Source organism: Muntiacus reevesi, chromosome 5, assembly GCF_963930625.1.
Source record: "Muntiacus reevesi chromosome 5, mMunRee1.1, whole genome shotgun sequence".
In the NCBI taxonomy this organism is placed as follows: Eukaryota; Metazoa; Chordata; class Mammalia; order Artiodactyla; family Cervidae; genus Muntiacus; species Muntiacus reevesi.
Genome location: NC_089253.1, coordinates 35,770,404 through 35,787,496, shown reverse-complemented (window position 1 = coordinate 35,787,496; position 17,093 = coordinate 35,770,404).

The window sequence follows — 17,093 nt, the reverse complement described above, 5'->3', positions numbered from 1 at the left end:
CCCACTCCAGTATTCTTATCTGGAGAATTCCATGGACTGAGGAGCCTGGTGGGCTATAGTCCTTGGGGTTGCAAAGAGTCAGACATGGCTGAGCAACTAACACTTTCACTTCACTTTTCAACATTAATTGATTTTGGAGCAGAAAACCAGACTGTCTCTGGTCTTCCCAGGAGGGACCACCGACCCAGTGGAGACTGTGAACAGTCATCCTTTACATCTCATGAGTCATGTCCATGTTGGTATTGTGATTAGGACCATGTAGAAGTTTTGCTTATTTCTATTTATCTCGGTTTAAACTGTTATGGGCCAAGGTACTGGGTATTATGATAGTGGCCACACCCTTAACAGCATGTAGTTACAACTGAGTCCTGAGCATTAGAGACTATTGTGAAGGGAAAGACTTGAAGTGAGACTTAAGATCTCACCATGATTTGACCCCTAATAAGCCAGCAAATTTGGAAAACTCAGCAGTGGCCACAGGACTGGAAAAGGTCAGTTTTCATTCCAATCCCCAAGAAAGGCAATCCCAAAGAATGCTCAAACTACCGCACAATTGCACTCATCTCCCACGCTAGTAAAGTAATGCTCAAAATTCTCCAAGCCAGGCTTCAGCAATACGTGAACCATGAACTTCCAGATGTTTAAGCTGGTTTTAGAAAAGGCAGAAGAACCAGAGATCAAATTGCCAACATCCGCTGGATCATTGAAAAAGCAAGAGAGTTCCAGAAAAACATCTATTTCTGCTTTCTTGACTATGCCAAAGCCTTCGATTGTGTGGATCACAATACACTGTGGAAAATTCTGAAGGAGATGGGAATACCAGACCACCTGACCTGCCTCTTGAGAAACCTATATGCAGGTCAGGAAGCAACAGTTAGAACTGGACTTGGAACAACAGACTGGTTCCAAATAGGAAAAGGAGTATGTCAAGGCTGTATATTGTCACCCTGCTTATTTAACTTATATATGCAGAGTACATCATGAGAAATGCTGGGCTGGATGAAGCACAAGCTGGAATCAAGGTTGCTGGGAGAAATATCAATAACCTCAGATATGCAGATGACACCACCCTTATGGCAGAAAGTGAAGAGGAACTAAAAAGCCTCTTGATGAAAGTGAAAGAGGAGAGTGAAAAAGTTGGCTTAAAGCTTAACATTCAGAAAACTAAGATCATGGCATCTGGTTCCATCATTTCATGGCAAATAGATGGGGAGACAGTGGAAACAGTGTCAGACTTTATTTTTTTGGGCTCCAGAATCACTGCAGATGGTGATTGCAGCCATGAAATTTAAAGACTCTTACTCCTTGGAAGGAAAGTTATGACCAACCCAGATAACATATTAAAAAGCAGAGACATTACTTTGCCAACAAATGATCGTCTGGTCAAGGCTATGGTTTTTCCAGTGGTCATGTATGGATGTGAGAGTTGGACTGTGAAGAAAGCTGAGTGCCGACAAATTGATGCTTTTGAACTGTGGTGTTGGAGAAGACTCTTTAGCGTCCCTTGGACTGCAAGGAGATCCAACCAGTCCATCCTAAAGGAGATCAGTCCTGGGTGTTCACTGGAAGTACTGATGTTGAAGCTGAAACTCCGGTACTTTGGCTACCTGATGCAAAGAGTGGACTCATTGGAAAAGACCCTGAATCTGGGAGGGATTGGGGGAAGGAGGAGAAGGGGATGACAGAGGATGAGATGGTTGGATGGCATCACCAACTTGATGGGCGTGGGTTTGGGTAGACTCCGGGAGTTGTTGATGGACAGGGAGGCCTGGTGTGCTGCGATTCATGGGGTCACAAAGAGTCGGACACAACTGAGCAACTGAACTGAACTGAAGCTGGGTGCATGTTGAGTCTCTTCAGTCATTTCTGACTCTTTGTGACCCTATGGACTGTAGCCTGCCAGGCTCCTCTGTCCATAGGATTCTCTAGGCAAGAATACTGGAGTGGGTTGCCATGCTCTCCTCCAGGGGAATCTTCCTGACCCAAGGACTGAACCCATGTCTCTTATGTCTCCTGCATTGGCAGGCAGGTTCTTTACCACTAGCGCCACCTGGGAAGCCCCGATAAGCTGAGAGGCCTGGAGAATTTCTTCATTATCTGTGCTGATGTGCACGTACACCATGGGTGGTGGCGGACAAGTATCTTTAGACTCTGAAGACACTGACAGGTGGAAAGATTTCCCATTCAGGTGAGAGAAAAGGCCCCTTATATCATTAATGTTGATATTAACTGTTAATGTTAATTGCTGCGGCTGCTGATCTTGTCTCTCCACCTAAATGATACACTCCCTGCTGGCAGGAAACTGAATTCTACATTACTAGAATCCAGATAGCATCACTGAGTCAATGGGCATAAATTGAGCAAACTGGGAGATAGGGGAGAACAAAGGAGCCTAGCGAACTAGGATTGCAATGAGTCACACACAACTGAAGAAAAACAACAGATTCCAGAAGTCTGTTATCAGGGAGCTTTCTGCTCAATAGAAAGTGCCTCTAAGTCACACTTACAAAATGAATTCTGTCACATCCCACCCCACCATGATCCTAATTGTTTCCAGAGGGAGAGAAACACTCTGAACTATCAATGACCAACCTGGGTTTGGCTGGCTAATTAATTGGCACTATTTAATATTAATAAGCTAAAAAATAAAGGCAAGACAGCATCAGGGCTAAGAGTTCAAACATCTTTGGGTCCTTTTCCCAGTCCCTTCATTTACTAGTTACATGACCTTGATCAGTTGCATGAGTTCTTTAGGCTTCAGTTTTCTTATCTCTGACAGGTAGATCATAATAACACCTTTCTCAGAGGGTGTCATCAGGATTAAGTGAGAAAGCTTCCCACACAGAGCCTGGCACAGAGGAAATACTTAATATCTGTTTGTTGATAAGGAGACACCATCCTTGGGCTTCCCTGATGGTTCAGCAGTAAAGGATATGCCTGCAATGAAGAAGACTCAGATTTGATCCCTGGGTTGGGAAGATCCCCTGGAAGAGGAAATGGCAACCCACTCCATTTTTGTCTGGAGAATCCCAAGGACAGAGGAGCACAACAGGCTACAGTTTGTGGGGTTTTAAGAGTCATACATGACCTAGTGGCTTAAACCACCACTACCACCACCTTCTTGGAGAAGGGTCTTTGTTTTGAACATATTTCTTAATTGATCTCAAACTCATTTCCAGTACCTACAGCCGTGGATCTCAAAGTGTGGTCTCTGGACAGGTGAGACTGTTTCACTTGGGAACTTATTAGAAATGTAGATTCTCGGTCCTCTGCCTCAGTTCAGTTTAGTTGCTCAGTCGTGTCCAACTTTTTATGACTCCCATGACTACAGCATGCTAGACTTCCCTGTCCATCACCAACTCCCAGAGCCTGCTCAGACTCATGTCCATTGAGTTGGTGATGCCATCCAATCATCTCATTTTCTGTCATCCCCTTCTCCTCCTGTCTTCAATCTTTCCCAGCATTGGGGTCTTTTCCAGTGAGTCAGCTCTTCATGTCAGGTGGTCAAAGCATTGAAGCTTCAGCTTCAGCATCAGTCCTTCCAATGAATATTCAGGACTGATTTCCTTTAGTATTAACGGGTTTGATCTTGCAGTCCAAGGGACTCTCGAGAGTCTTCTTCAACAACACAGTCCAAAAGCATCAGTTCTTCGGTGCTCAGCTTTCTTTATGGTCCAACTCTCACATCCATACATGACTACTGGCCCTCTGCCTAGACCTACTAAATAAGAAGGGCTTCCCTAGTGGCTCAGATGGTAAAGTGTCTGCCTGCAATTTGGGAGACCCAGGTTCAATCCCTGGGTCAGGAAGATCCTCTGGAGAAGGAAGTGGCAACCCACTCCAATACTCTTGCCTGGAAAATTCCATGGATGGAGCCTGGTAGGCTATAATCCATGGGGTTGCAAAGAGTCAGACACAACTGAGTGATTTCACTTTCACTAAATAAGAGCCCCCAAAGTCTGGGGATCAGCTGTCTGCTTAAAATGTTTTTTTTTTTTTTATTGTGGTAAAAGATATAAAATATAAAACATATTATTTTAACCATTTTAAGCATGTTTAACTGTACAGCTCAATGGCACTAAATAATTCACATTGGGGTATACATACACCCCAATATTCATTGCAGCACTTATTACAGTAGCCAGGACATGGAAGCAACCTAAATGTCCATCAACAGCTGAATGGATAAAGTAGATGTGGTACATAAATACAATGGAATATTACTCAATCATAAAAAGAAAAAAATTGTGCCATTTGCAGCCATCTGTTTTAACTTACTCCCCAGGTGACTCTGAGGCTGGTGAAGTTTGAGAACCACGGTGGTATATAAATGTCCTACACATCTTGTTGGTTTAATTCCTTTCTCTTGGACCCTAACAGGTAAAAATACAAAGTATATAGAGCTCCAAGAAATTCCCAAAATTTTTCTTATTTTAAAATCTAGGGACTTCCCTGGTGGTCCAGTGGTTAAGAATCCATCTTGCAATGCAAAGGACAAGGGTTTGAGTCCTGTTTGGGGAACTAAGATCTCATATGTCCTCCAGGAGCTAAGACAGTGGGTTGTCTGATGCAGCCAGGTAAATATTCTAAAAAATAACTAATTTAAAAAATCTAGCTGGTCTGTCGAGTTCTCCCATAAGAGCAACAGCTTTCACTGGTCTGTCAACTGACAGTTCAGGTACTCACTGTGTCTCCTTACTTTTTTTTCTTTTTTAAAAGCATTTGTTCTTTTTCTTTTTTCTCCCACTATTTTTTATTCTACCTGCATCCCTGCAAACAGGGAGATGGAGTCTTTGAAGGTGAAATAACTTGCTTGTGGATAAATGGATTTGAGACGTGAATTTATTCTTTCTGACTGCTATCTTCTTTTCATTATTTTTAAAAAGTTTTTTCAAAAAGAATGCTCTCTCTGCCAGGTGACATAGGAGTGGCAGAATGTTTGGCAGTGTCAATTGAGATGGACGTATGCAGCATGTGCCACTTCTGCCTTGACCTTGATTTACCCCTTCCTTTCTCAGAGGAACTTCAGCTTTCCCATAAGGGTGGTTTATAATAACAACTACAGCAAGCATCAGTGTTTAGACTCCACAGCCCTGTAGGCATCAGGCAATTCCTCCAGCTATATATCACTGCTGTGAGCATTTTGCAGACAAAGTAACTGAGGTTAAGAGAGGTTAAGTAACTCAGGTCAGAGACACAGCTGCTACTGCAGCTGCTGCGAAGTCGCTTCAGTCGTGCCCGACTCTGTGCAACCCCATAGACAGCAGCCCAGCAGGCTCCTCTCTCCCTGGGATTCTCCAGGCAAGAACACTGGAGTGGGTTGCCATTTTCTTCTCCAAGACACACAGCTATGAAATGCCAAAGCTGAGATTTGAACCCTGGACCGTCTGCCTTCAGTTTTCATAATGGATACCACATAGAATGTTACAGTCTGCTACATGATATGAGAGAATGGATTATATCTGTCTCCCTTTTTCAGAACAGACTTTCTCCTTACATGTGTGATAAATAATAAAACTACAAACCTGGCAACTGGCAGAGGCAGCTGGATCCTGTGATAGACTCTCCCAAGACCCCTTTAGTCCCCGCTGCTGTCAGGAACAAGGGAGGGGGTTCTTTAGGAGCCTTTCCAACAGTTCTAGATGCATCCTATACCTGATCACATTTTAATTACAGCTGGACTCAGGGAGGGGGGAAATGGAGATGTCCTGTGGGGTTTCCCACCTTCTATCTTAAGGTATCTGGGTTCACACAGAGATATGAACCATCTCTGAAACCTATTCTGTTTCTTCACTTACCTCCTTAGCTGGCCAGACTCTGCATCTCCAACGTTAGGTGGTTGCAAATTCTGTCTCTGTGGACTGCACTGGCTTATCTTAAATGCTTTATGAAAAGGTATATACATCATATACAGACCCCTGGTTTATGGCATTTCCCCAGAGACCCTACTCAGGGCCCGTCTAGGCCCTTTGTCTCCCCTAGTATGGTCCAGTTTCTGTGAGAACCAAAGAGAGGAATTCATAGATATCTTACCTGGTCGACCTGGCGATCCTTTCAATGTTCCTTCTTCTGATCCTGTGGGCCTCTGAAACCTGGCCTAGACATTTCTGATAAAAGAAAGCTTGGTTTCTCTTTGAAGCTCCAAAGTCTTGTTTGAATTTCACTTTGAGTCAAACAATGAATCCATTCCCTGGCTTCCGAGTTGATCTCATTTGACCTTCAGAATATTTATGGCCTTGATTGGGTAGGAATGGGGTTCCATGGGCCTTTCAGAAGTGGGCCACTAAGATCTCATAAGCCAAAAGATTTATAAGCAATTTTAGGAAATAATTAACAAGTATTTACTGAGTGTCTTCTGTGTGTTGGATGGTATGTTACATGCTGAGGTACATAGATTTCTAGAAGTTTACAATGACTTGGCAAGATAGAATCTAACCATTGTCAGATAATCATAGTATAGGCATACCTTGTTTCATTGTGATTGCCAGATATTGCATTTTTCTTAATCAGTTGAAGGTTTGTGGCAACCCTGCATTGAGCAGATCTGTAGCACTATTTTCTCATTAGCATTATTTTAAAATTATGGTATATTCTTTTAGACGTAATGGTATTGCACACTTAGTAGACTATGGTGAAGCATAAACACAACTTTTAGTTGGGAAGTCAAAAAATACAGTAGGATATTTACTTTTTGGAAGGGGTCTGGAACTGAACCCACAACATCTCTGAGTTGTGCCTGTACAAGTTACAGCTGGAAACAAACAAAGAGCCAGGCCATCAGTGATAAAGTAGGTGGAAGACATGTCAAAGTTATCAGCCTCTTTCTCTCTCTTACTTTCTTATTGCTAACTCCAGATCACCAGGTTCCAGTCCATTAAAGGACCAACACTGCAGAGAAGGCATGCCTTAAATCTATGTGACAAAGCTTCCTCTTGTTTACCTCCCATAATCAGCCTCCTCACATCTTCCTCCCTTTTCTCTGGAGCAGATGGGATTTAAGCCTGAATTTTGAGTCACCTCTGAGTGTTACTCATTTTCCCCTACATATCTTCTATGTACACAGTTTAGTTCAGTTCAGTTCAGTTGCTCAGTCATGTCTGACTCTTTGCAATCCCATGAATCACAGCACGCCAGGCTTCCCTGTCCATCACCAACTCCCGGAGTTTACCCAAACTCATGTCCATTGAGTTGGTGATGCCATCCAACCATCTCATCCTCTGTTGTCCCCTTCTCCTTCTGCCCTCAATCTTTCCCAGCATCGGGGTCTTTTCAAATGAGTCAGCTCTTCGCATCAGGTGGCCAAAGTATTGGAGTTTCAGCTTCAACATCAGTCCTTCCAATGAAGGACTCAGGACTGATCTCCTTTAGGATTGACTGGTTGGCTCTCCTTGCAGTCCAAGGGACTCTCATGAGTCTTCTCCAACACCACAGTTCAAAAGCATCAATTCTTCGGCACTCAGTTTTCTTTATAATCCAACTCTCACATCCATACATGACTACTGGAAAAACCATAGCCTTGACTAGATGGACCTTTGTTGACAAAGTAATGTCTCTGCTTTTTAATATGCTGTCTAGGTTGGTCATAACTTTTCTTCCAAGGAATAAGCATCTTTTAATTTCATGGCTGAAATCATCATCTGCAGTGATTTTGGAGCCCCCAAAAATAAAGTCGGCCACTGTTTCCACTGTTTCCCCATCTATTTGCCATGAAGTGATGGGACCAGATGCCAGTTTATGTGATAAGCTTGTTTTTCTCTTGTTAATCTGCCTTTTGTTTCAGGGGCCCCAGTTGAAAACTTAGAAGAGTAAAAAAGGAAAGTTATTTTTTCCTCCTCTAAAATGTCCACCCTGATTATTCATTGGAAGACTGATGCTGAAGCTCCAATATTTAGGCCACTTGATGTGAAGAGCTAACTCATTGGAAAAGACCCTGATGCTGGGAAAGATTGAAGGCAGGAGGAGAAGGGGACGACAGAGGATGAGATGATTGGATGGCATCACCGGATCAATGGACATGGTGAAGATGGGAAATGGGAGATGGTGAAGGACTGGGAGATGGTAAAGGACAGGGAAGCCTGGCATGCTGCAGTCCATGGGGTTGTAAAGAGTCGGACATGACTGAGCAACTGAATAACAACTAACTCTTCAAGACCCATCTTGAAACCTGTCTTCCATGAAGACTTCCTTACACTTTCCAGTGAAAATAAATCTCCCTGAGACTCAAATGTCTCAAGCGTCAACTGCCTGGGGATGGGTTCTGATTATTGCAGCCTTGTAGGATCACCCTTTTCCTTTAGGTTCCTGTTGTTGGGGCTGCTGGGAGGAGGGCAAGAGGAATTCAATCTTGAAGACTGTCAGCCGTCTTAAGGCAGGATGAGAACTGGGCCTGAACCTGTTAACCATCTTTAAAGAAAAACCAGGAAACCACCTCCTAACAGATGGCAAACAAGATTGGAAGTAAAAGTCAGGTTGTCTCAGTTAGATTAACAACAGTGCCTGCATCTGCGTGTTATAATTGTTAATTCTTCCACCCATGTACGTTGTGAAACTAATTACTGACGTGTAACCAGTCATGTAGCAGAGGGTATAAAACCAAGTCCTCCGAAATCACCGGGGTCCCTGTTGGGAACCAATTCCCCTTCGACCTGCTGGTGTAATAAACTGTACTCCACTGTCTTGAGTGTCCTCTGAGGTGTTTTGTGACTCCAGATTCTACAACACTATGGGCTAGCTAAAGCCCTGTCATACATATGGTGGCCTCACTCTCAACAACTTGGAGGACTTGGGTTGTGGATTATGCTTTTCTTAGTCACCTCTTGCCTCAACTTCATGCTTTATACATTTCTGATCTAGGTCATACCTCCCTTTTCCAGTTGTTTCTCCAACCCGAAAGAATTCAGTCATGAAACACAGCTCTTTGTTATAGGTTGAATTAGATCTCTTTCTGCAACATCCCCCTGCCCAAATATGTCAGAATCCCTTGGACATCAAGAAGATCAAACCAGTCAATCCTTAAGGAAATCAATCCTGAATGCTCATTGGAAGTACTGATGCTGAAGCTCCAATACGTCAGCCACCTGATGCAAAGAGCTGACTCATTGGAAAAGACCCTGATGCTGGAAAAGATTGAAGGCAAAAGGAGAAGGGGGTGAAAGAAGATGAGATGGTTAGATGGCATCATTGAGTCAAGGGACATGACTTTGAACCAACTCCAGGAGATAGTGAAGGACAAGGGAGCCTCGCATGCTACAGTCCATGGGGTCACAAAGAGTTGGACACAACTTAGCAACTGAACAATGACAACAGCCTCCAGTACCTCATAATGCAACCTTATTTAGAGACAGTTTCATTACAGATGGGCTTCCCTTGTGGCTCAGCTGGTAAAGAATCCAACTGCAATGCAGGAGACCTGGGTTCGATCCCTGGGTTGGGAAGATCCCCTGGAGAAGGGAAAGGCTACCCACTCCAGTATTCTGGCCTGAAGACTGTATAGTCCATGGGGTCTCAAAGAGTCAAACATGACTCAGTGACTTCCACTTTTGCTTTGACTTCCCTGATGGCTCAGATGGTAAAGCGTCTGTCTACAATGTGGGAGACCCGGGTTTAATCCCTGGGTGGGGAAGATCTCCTGGAGAAGGAAATGGCAACCCACTCCAGTATTCTTGCCTGGAAAATCCCATGGACAGAGGAGCCTGGTGGGCTGCAGTCCATGGGGTTGCAAAGAGTCAGACATGACTGAGCCACTTCACTTTCACTTTCATTACAGAAGTAATCAAGTTAGAATTAGGTCTTTAAGGTGGTCCTTAATCCAGTAGGACTGGTATCCCCGTAAAAAGGGCAAATTTGGACAGAGGCAGATATACACACAGGGAGAACATGATGGGAACATGAAAGCAGAGACTAGGGTGATGTATCTACAAGCCAAGAATCTTACAGATTGCCAGCAAACCACCAGAAACTAGGCAAGAAGCATGAACCTGACCTTCTATCACATCCTTAGAAAGAACTAACCTAACTACAGGTGATACACTTCGGTTGTTTAAGTCATCCAGTTTGTGATACTTTGTTACAAGCTTGGAGAACAAATGGAGCGTGATTTTCTTCAATCTTTAGTCACACAAAAAAGTTCCATGTGGCAGAAATATACTAAAATTGGAGGTAGGGAATAGAGCTCGGTAGCAGTGGCAGTGCAGCAAAGCAGAGCAACGAACTTAATCTTGGGTAGTGGGTGTCTCTGATCTTAGTCCCTAACCCGTTCCCAGCACAGAGAATTCAAAGCAGGTTTTCTCTAGGATCCTAGCCATCCTCCACATTTCCAGGATGCCCTCCCCTTCTTCTCTCACTTTTCTTTTCTGTCTGTTCCTGGGCTTCCACATGGCCCCTTCGTGCTGCCCCTAGAATCAGATTCTTCCCACATTATGAGGCAGCCTTTTTCAGCCTCCCCAGCTTGGCCAGGCCCTGGAGTGGAAGGAGGGACTCACTTCTCATACCTCTAAAGATCCAAAGATAGTTGAGCTGTCCCTTAAGAAAATTTGCTGTCACTGAACAAAAATAAATGTTTGCTTTCTCTATACTGTTCTGTTCCAAACTCCCATAGCATCGTAATTCTATAGCATTATTTTATTTGAACCTCTCTGTGGCCTTGGCCTTAGTTATCTCTGTGCTACTCTTATCTCTCTATAGGTCTACTCTTCCTGATGAGGCTCTCAGTCCCTAAGAGGTTGGATCTGGTTCTTATCTGCAAGGGCTGGGGCTTGGTGTCTGATGAATGAGTGCATACATGCCTGACGGTGGCAAATCAAAGGCAGGAGTCCAGACATGCTGGAGGATTGAGATCAAACATCTTAAAAAGCAAGCCCTTGATCAGGGCCTTGAATGCCGCTGTCGGAAATCTAATCTTATCCTGGAGGTGCTGGCAAAGAACTTGGCTGAATTGTGTTCCTGACCTGGTGTTTTGTGGAAGGCAGAACTTGAAAGCAATGAAACTAGATTTAGTTTGGTTGAGGAAATTTCCAAACCAATTGTAAGGAGATTAGTTTAGATGGACAATCTCAATGGAAGTTAGGTGCTATTCATCAAGACAATAATCAGATGTCTAAACAGAAGAGCCAAGATCTGTTGTCCATGACAAAACATCAATGGAAGAATGGTCCTGAAGGCATTTTGGAGATCTGCTGGCTCCCTCTCTGCCCCCACTCCAAAGGGCCCAAGTGCAATGTGGCAGGACAATTTTAAAGGCTGATCCTAAACCAGTGCTACCATTGCAATTTGGAAGCATATAACACGTTTGATTCACAGGTTCACATCTGAAATCTCATCCATGGCTGATTTAGGTGAGACTTTGGACTTAGACTTTTAAATCGATGGTGGAATGTCTTAAGACTTTTGGAGCTATTGAAACTGAACAGGACTTTAGAGATTACCAAGGAAGTGCAAGCCTTGAACACACCCTAATCTTATCAGCAATCTCACCCTTGAACCATTGCTATAAAACCTCGCTGGTAGGAACACATAGTTTTTGAGGGACATGAGCCCACTGTGTCCCCTTTTGCATGGCAAAGCAATAAAGCTATTCTATTTTACTTCAACCAAAACTCTGTCTCCAAGATTCAATTTGGTACCAGTGCACAGAGGCCAAACTTTTAGCTTCAGATTTAGCAATGTGGATCATTGGGACTTTCATAAGAATGATTCTAGCGAGCAGGTGTAAAAACATAATTACAATGAGTTCAGAATCAATGAGAGGGACTCCCCTGATGGTCCAGTGGTCAAGATTCTGTGCTTCCATTGCAAGGGGCATGAGTTTGATCCCTGGTCAGGGAACTAAGATCCTGCATGCCTAGAGGGGTAGCAAAAAACAAACAAACAAACAAACAACAACAACAAAAAAAACCAAAGGCAATGGGAGAGTAATTTGAGACAGCAAGCAGAAATTAGTTTGAGGAGATCATCTCTGTAAAGAGGAGTAGAGGAACAGGGCAGCATCTCCAGGTGGTTCTGGGGTTAGAAGAGGGTTTCATTTTGCAGAGGGAAGAAAGTACAATATGTTTGGGTGCTCTTGGGGATAATTCAGTAGATTGTGAAAAACTAGGAAATGGGAAAGTGTAGATGAGGGAGTGGAATCAGGTGCCAGGTAGAAGGAGCCTGGATATTTCCTCTATAGTAACTGGACAGAAGGCAGTCTATGGTCACAGAAAAGTCTAGTGTTTTGTCAGGGCTTGTGATTCTCTTCTGACTACATTTGATTTCTCAGGAAAACAGGAAGCAAGCTCATTAGGTGAGAATTGGGGAGGGAGGTACATAGGTTTGCAGAGAGAGGAAAAGATAAAATATAGTTGGGACTTCCTTGGTGGTCCAGTAGTTAAGACCATGCTTCCAATGCAGGGGCCACAGGTCTGAACCCTGGTCACAGAACTAAGATCCCACACACCAGACTGTGTGGTCAAAAAAAAAAAAGTTATGTAGAAGTTGGGAGACAGTATAGATTAGTGGAATGAAACAGAATTGCTAGATGGCTATTTTAGGAAGGAAATAGGCAGCTGGTTGGGTTAAATAAGGGTTGAGATTTTGTCAGATAGCACATTGAGGTGAGAGGCGAACCAGGGAGTTAATAGTGATTTTGGTGATGGAGGCAGGGAGTCGGGGGACAGTGAAGAGGTGGGAGATGCATTGTAGGTCTAGTTGGAGTTGAGAACTGTAGGACTTAGGAGGAGAGGTAGGCTGTGTGGAGGCTGGGGAAACCCAGGTTATGGAGGAGGTGCAGCTGTGGAAATGCCAAGGTTGAGTTGTGACCTTGACAGTGAGTGATTGAAGTAGGGTGGAAGAAGGGATTACTGAGGGAAAGGAGGACTAGTTTCTTTATATTCGGTGAAAAAAGACGCAGAAGGAAATGACTCTCATAGGCATATTTCTGTTCTCCTTTCCTGCACCTTTCTCTGCCCTACTGGTATTTTGCCCTTCCTTATATGGGGCTGATGGTTGGTGGGTGAAACTCCTTTTATTGTCTGGCCATTTGTTTACCAATCTGGTTTATTTCCTGGTATTCAGTGTTTATTTTGTGTTGAATATTAGTTGAAACCTGTAGCGCAGTCCCATAAAAGACAGATGGGTGTGCCGCCGCTGATATTTATTCTGCCGGTCAAGCCCTATTCGTGAGAATAGAGCCCTTCCCCTAACCATGGTTGTGTGCTTATAGCTTCCATCACTATGAAAGTCTCTGATTAACAACAGCAAGAACGGGTGGGTGGGTCACAGCCAATTCATCCACACCGTGAGTGAGTAGCTTGGAGGATCATGATTTTAATACACAATGGACAGTGACTTTATCATCATCACACCATCATGTGCTTTCTTTCTGTCTCGGGGCCAGCATTGTGGGCAGGTCAGGATGAGGCAGTCAAAGAATATGGGTTTTGTCGTCAGGGGACATAGTTTCAAATCCAATGCCACCAATTGCTAGTGATGTAAATTTAAGTAAGTAATCAACCTGAATACTCATTGGAAGGACTGATACTGAAGCTGAAGCTCCAATACTTTGGCCACCTGATGCAAACAACCAACTCATTGGAAAACACCCTGATGCTGCAGAAGATTGAAGGTAGAAGGAAAAGAGGGTAACAGAGGATGAGATGGTTGGACAGCATCACCAATGCAATGGACATGACCTTAGGCAAACTCTGGAAGATGGCGACAGGGGAGCCTGGTGTACTGCAGTCCATGGGGTCGCAAAGAGTTGGACATGACTTGGTGACTGAATAACAATCAGTTCATTTGCTCAGTCATGTCCGACTCTTCAAGACATCATGGCCCACAGCACGCCAGGCCTCCTTGTCCTTCACCAACTCCCAGAGTTTACCCAAACTCATGTCCATTGAGTTGGTGATGCCATCCAACCATCTCATCCTCTGTTGTCCCCTTCTCCTCCTGCCCTCAATCTTTCCCAGCATCAGGGTCTTTTCAAATGAGTCAGCTCTTCACATCAGGTGGCCAAAGGATTGGAGTTTCAGCTTCAACATCAGTCCTTCCAATGAACACCAAGGACTGATCTCCTTTAGGATGGACTGGTTGGATCTCCTTGCAGTCCAAGCGACTCTCAAGAGTCTTCTCCAACACCACAGTTCAAAAGCATCAGTTCTTCAGTATTCAGCTGTATAGTCCAACTCTCAACATCCATACGTGACCACTGGAAAAACCATAGCCTTGACAAGACAGACCTTTGTTGACAAAGTAATGTCTCTCCTTTTGAATATACTGTCTAAGTTGGTCATAACTTTTCTTCCAAGGAGCAAGCATCTTTTAATTTCATGGCTGCAGTCACCATATGCAGTGATTTTGGAACCCCAAAAAATAAAGCCAGTCACTGTTTCCCCATCTATTTCCCGTGAAATGATGGGACCAGATACCATGGTCTTAGTTTTCTGAATGTTGAGGTTTAAGCCAACTTTTCACTCTCCTCTTTCGCTTTCATCAAGAGGCTCTTTCGTTCCTCTTCACTTTCTGCCATAAGGGTGGTGTCATCTGCATTATCTGAGGTTATTGGTATATCTTCTGGCAATCTTGATTCCAGCTTGTGCTTCATCCAGCCCAAGTTTCTCATGATGTACTCTGCATATAAGTTAAATAAGCAAGGTGACAATATACAGCCTTGACATACTCCTTTTCCTATTTGGAATCAGTCTGTTGTGCCATGTCCAGTTCTAATTGTTGCTTCCTGATCTGCATACAGATTTCTCATGAGGCAGGTCAGGTGGTCTGGTATGCCCATCTCTTTCAGAATTTTCCACAGTTTATTATGATCCACACAGTCAAAGACTTTGGCATAGTCAATAAAGCAAAAATAGATGTTTTTCTGGAACTCTTGCTTTTTTTAATGATCCAGTAGATGTTGGTAATTTGATCTCTGGTACCTCTGCCTTTTCTAAAACCAGCTTGAACATCTGGAAGTTCACAGCTCACGTATTGCTGAAGCCTGACTTAGAGAATTTTGAGCAATAGACTTGAGCAAATTACCCTTTCTGAGACCCAGATTTTCAGATTTCTTGTTTTTAAAATGTAGGTAATGCCACTCTGTATTGTTGGATTAGAAAATGAAATAATGAAGGTTAAAAAGTATTGAGAAGAATAACTTAGTAAATATTGACTCAATAAACATTAATTCCTTCTTTTTTTCAGAAGATTGAGTCCATTCAACAGATATTACCGAGTATCTATATCCCTGGGTGCTATTCAATAGTGGAAGTTGGGGGGTATTTCCTGATGGCAAAATGACTTCTTTCAGCCATTGGACTGGCCCAGGGATTAGTCCTTTATAGGGTTTTATTGGCCTCTTTCATGGGCAAAGTCTGATCTTGCTGTTCCTGCCTTCATTGTCCTCTGTATCTGTCCAGCCTCTTTCTGATGACTCCTGTTTCCTGAGTTAACTTTACAACATGTTAAAGTGTACTTATCTGTAGCCTGGCTAGAAAGAGGGCAGAAGTATCGAGGGGAAGGTAAGGGACCTGGGCTTTTCAATAGCTTTGATTGGAAATAGATAGGTGGGACTGGATCTTATTTAGTCTCTGATTGTCCAGCCCTAAAGGGGAAGGGTCATCATTTTGTGTCCCAGGTGAGAGCTTGGGGAATGTCTTATCTGGGTTTCTAATTAGACATAGTTCACTCTTTAGAAGAGCTTCTCAGAAGAGGTGTCTAAGGATGGTTCTGGCTGCCTTTGGAGATACCATCATCATATATACCACCATACAAGGTGCTCAAGATTAGAAGGAATATTTGAAGATACCGTTGAAAAGAGGTTCTCAAATTTTGAGTGGGCATCAGAATTGCCTGGCAGGCTTGTTAAAACACAGATTGCTGTGTTTCAAGTAGGTCTGGGGTGGGGCCAAAGAAGTTGCATGTCTAACAGGCTCCTGGGTGATGCTGTAAATATGGGGGTAATTATAGGGGATATTCAAGCATCAGATAGAACTTATCTTTAAATTTGGGGCCACCTCTGAAATGCTGGGTCAGGAAGATCCCTGGGAGAAGGGAATGGCTACCCACCCCAGTATTCTTGCCTGAAGAATTCCATGGACAGAGGAGCCTGGTGGGTACAGTCTATGGGGTTGCAAAGAGTCAAGACATAATTCAGCGACTAACACTTTCACTTTCTGAAATGCGATGTTCCTATAAATTCTTGAGGGTTATATTACTGAAATCTTGGCTTTTCTCCTGAAACCTTTTATTCCTCTAGCCTTTTCCATCTCAGTAAATGGCTATTCACCCAGTTACTTGAGGTAGAAACCTTTGTATTGTCCTTAATTTCCCCCTCTTCCTCTGCTCCCTGACATCAGGGAGATGTTTGAGAACACCTGATCTTTAGGGACAATTGTTCTAACCCATCGACATCAAAACTTTTGGAAGCCAGTGGCTGTTGTGGATAACAGTATTTAAACTAATGTGTGCATCTAGAAGTTATGAATTTACAGCCATTTCATACAGGATTTACTCCCTGTCCTTTTACACATAAAGATGTACTAGCCTCATAACTTTGTAAGCTATCATAAGACAGTGTTGACTCTTATTGCATCGGTTATAACAGCAAAGAGAAGGGATTGATCATTTTAGTGGATAACTCACTCTTTGGAAAGATCTCCCCAACACAGGAGGCTTTCTTTTTGCACTAAAATTGTTGCTGCCTCAACTTGCCTTGTTCTCTGCTTTCCTCACTCCTTTTATTTATTTTAACTAAAAAAATTTTTGGAGTATAGTTGATATACAATGTGTTAGTTTCAGGTATATACCAAAGTGAATCAGTTATACATATACACATATTCATTCTTTTTACAGATTCTTTTCTCATAAAAGTTATCACAGAATATTGAGTAGAGTTCCCTGTGCTATACAGTAGGTCCTTGCTGGTTATCTATTTATAGGTAGTAGTGTGTGAATGTTCATCCCAAGCTCCTGATTTATCTCTCCTTTGGTTACCAAAAGTTTGTTTTTGATGTCTGTAAGTCTGTTTCTGTTTTGCAAATAAATTCAATTGTATCAATTTTTAAAATTATAATCCACATATGAGTTATACATGATATTTGTCTTTCTCTGTCTGACTTCTTCAC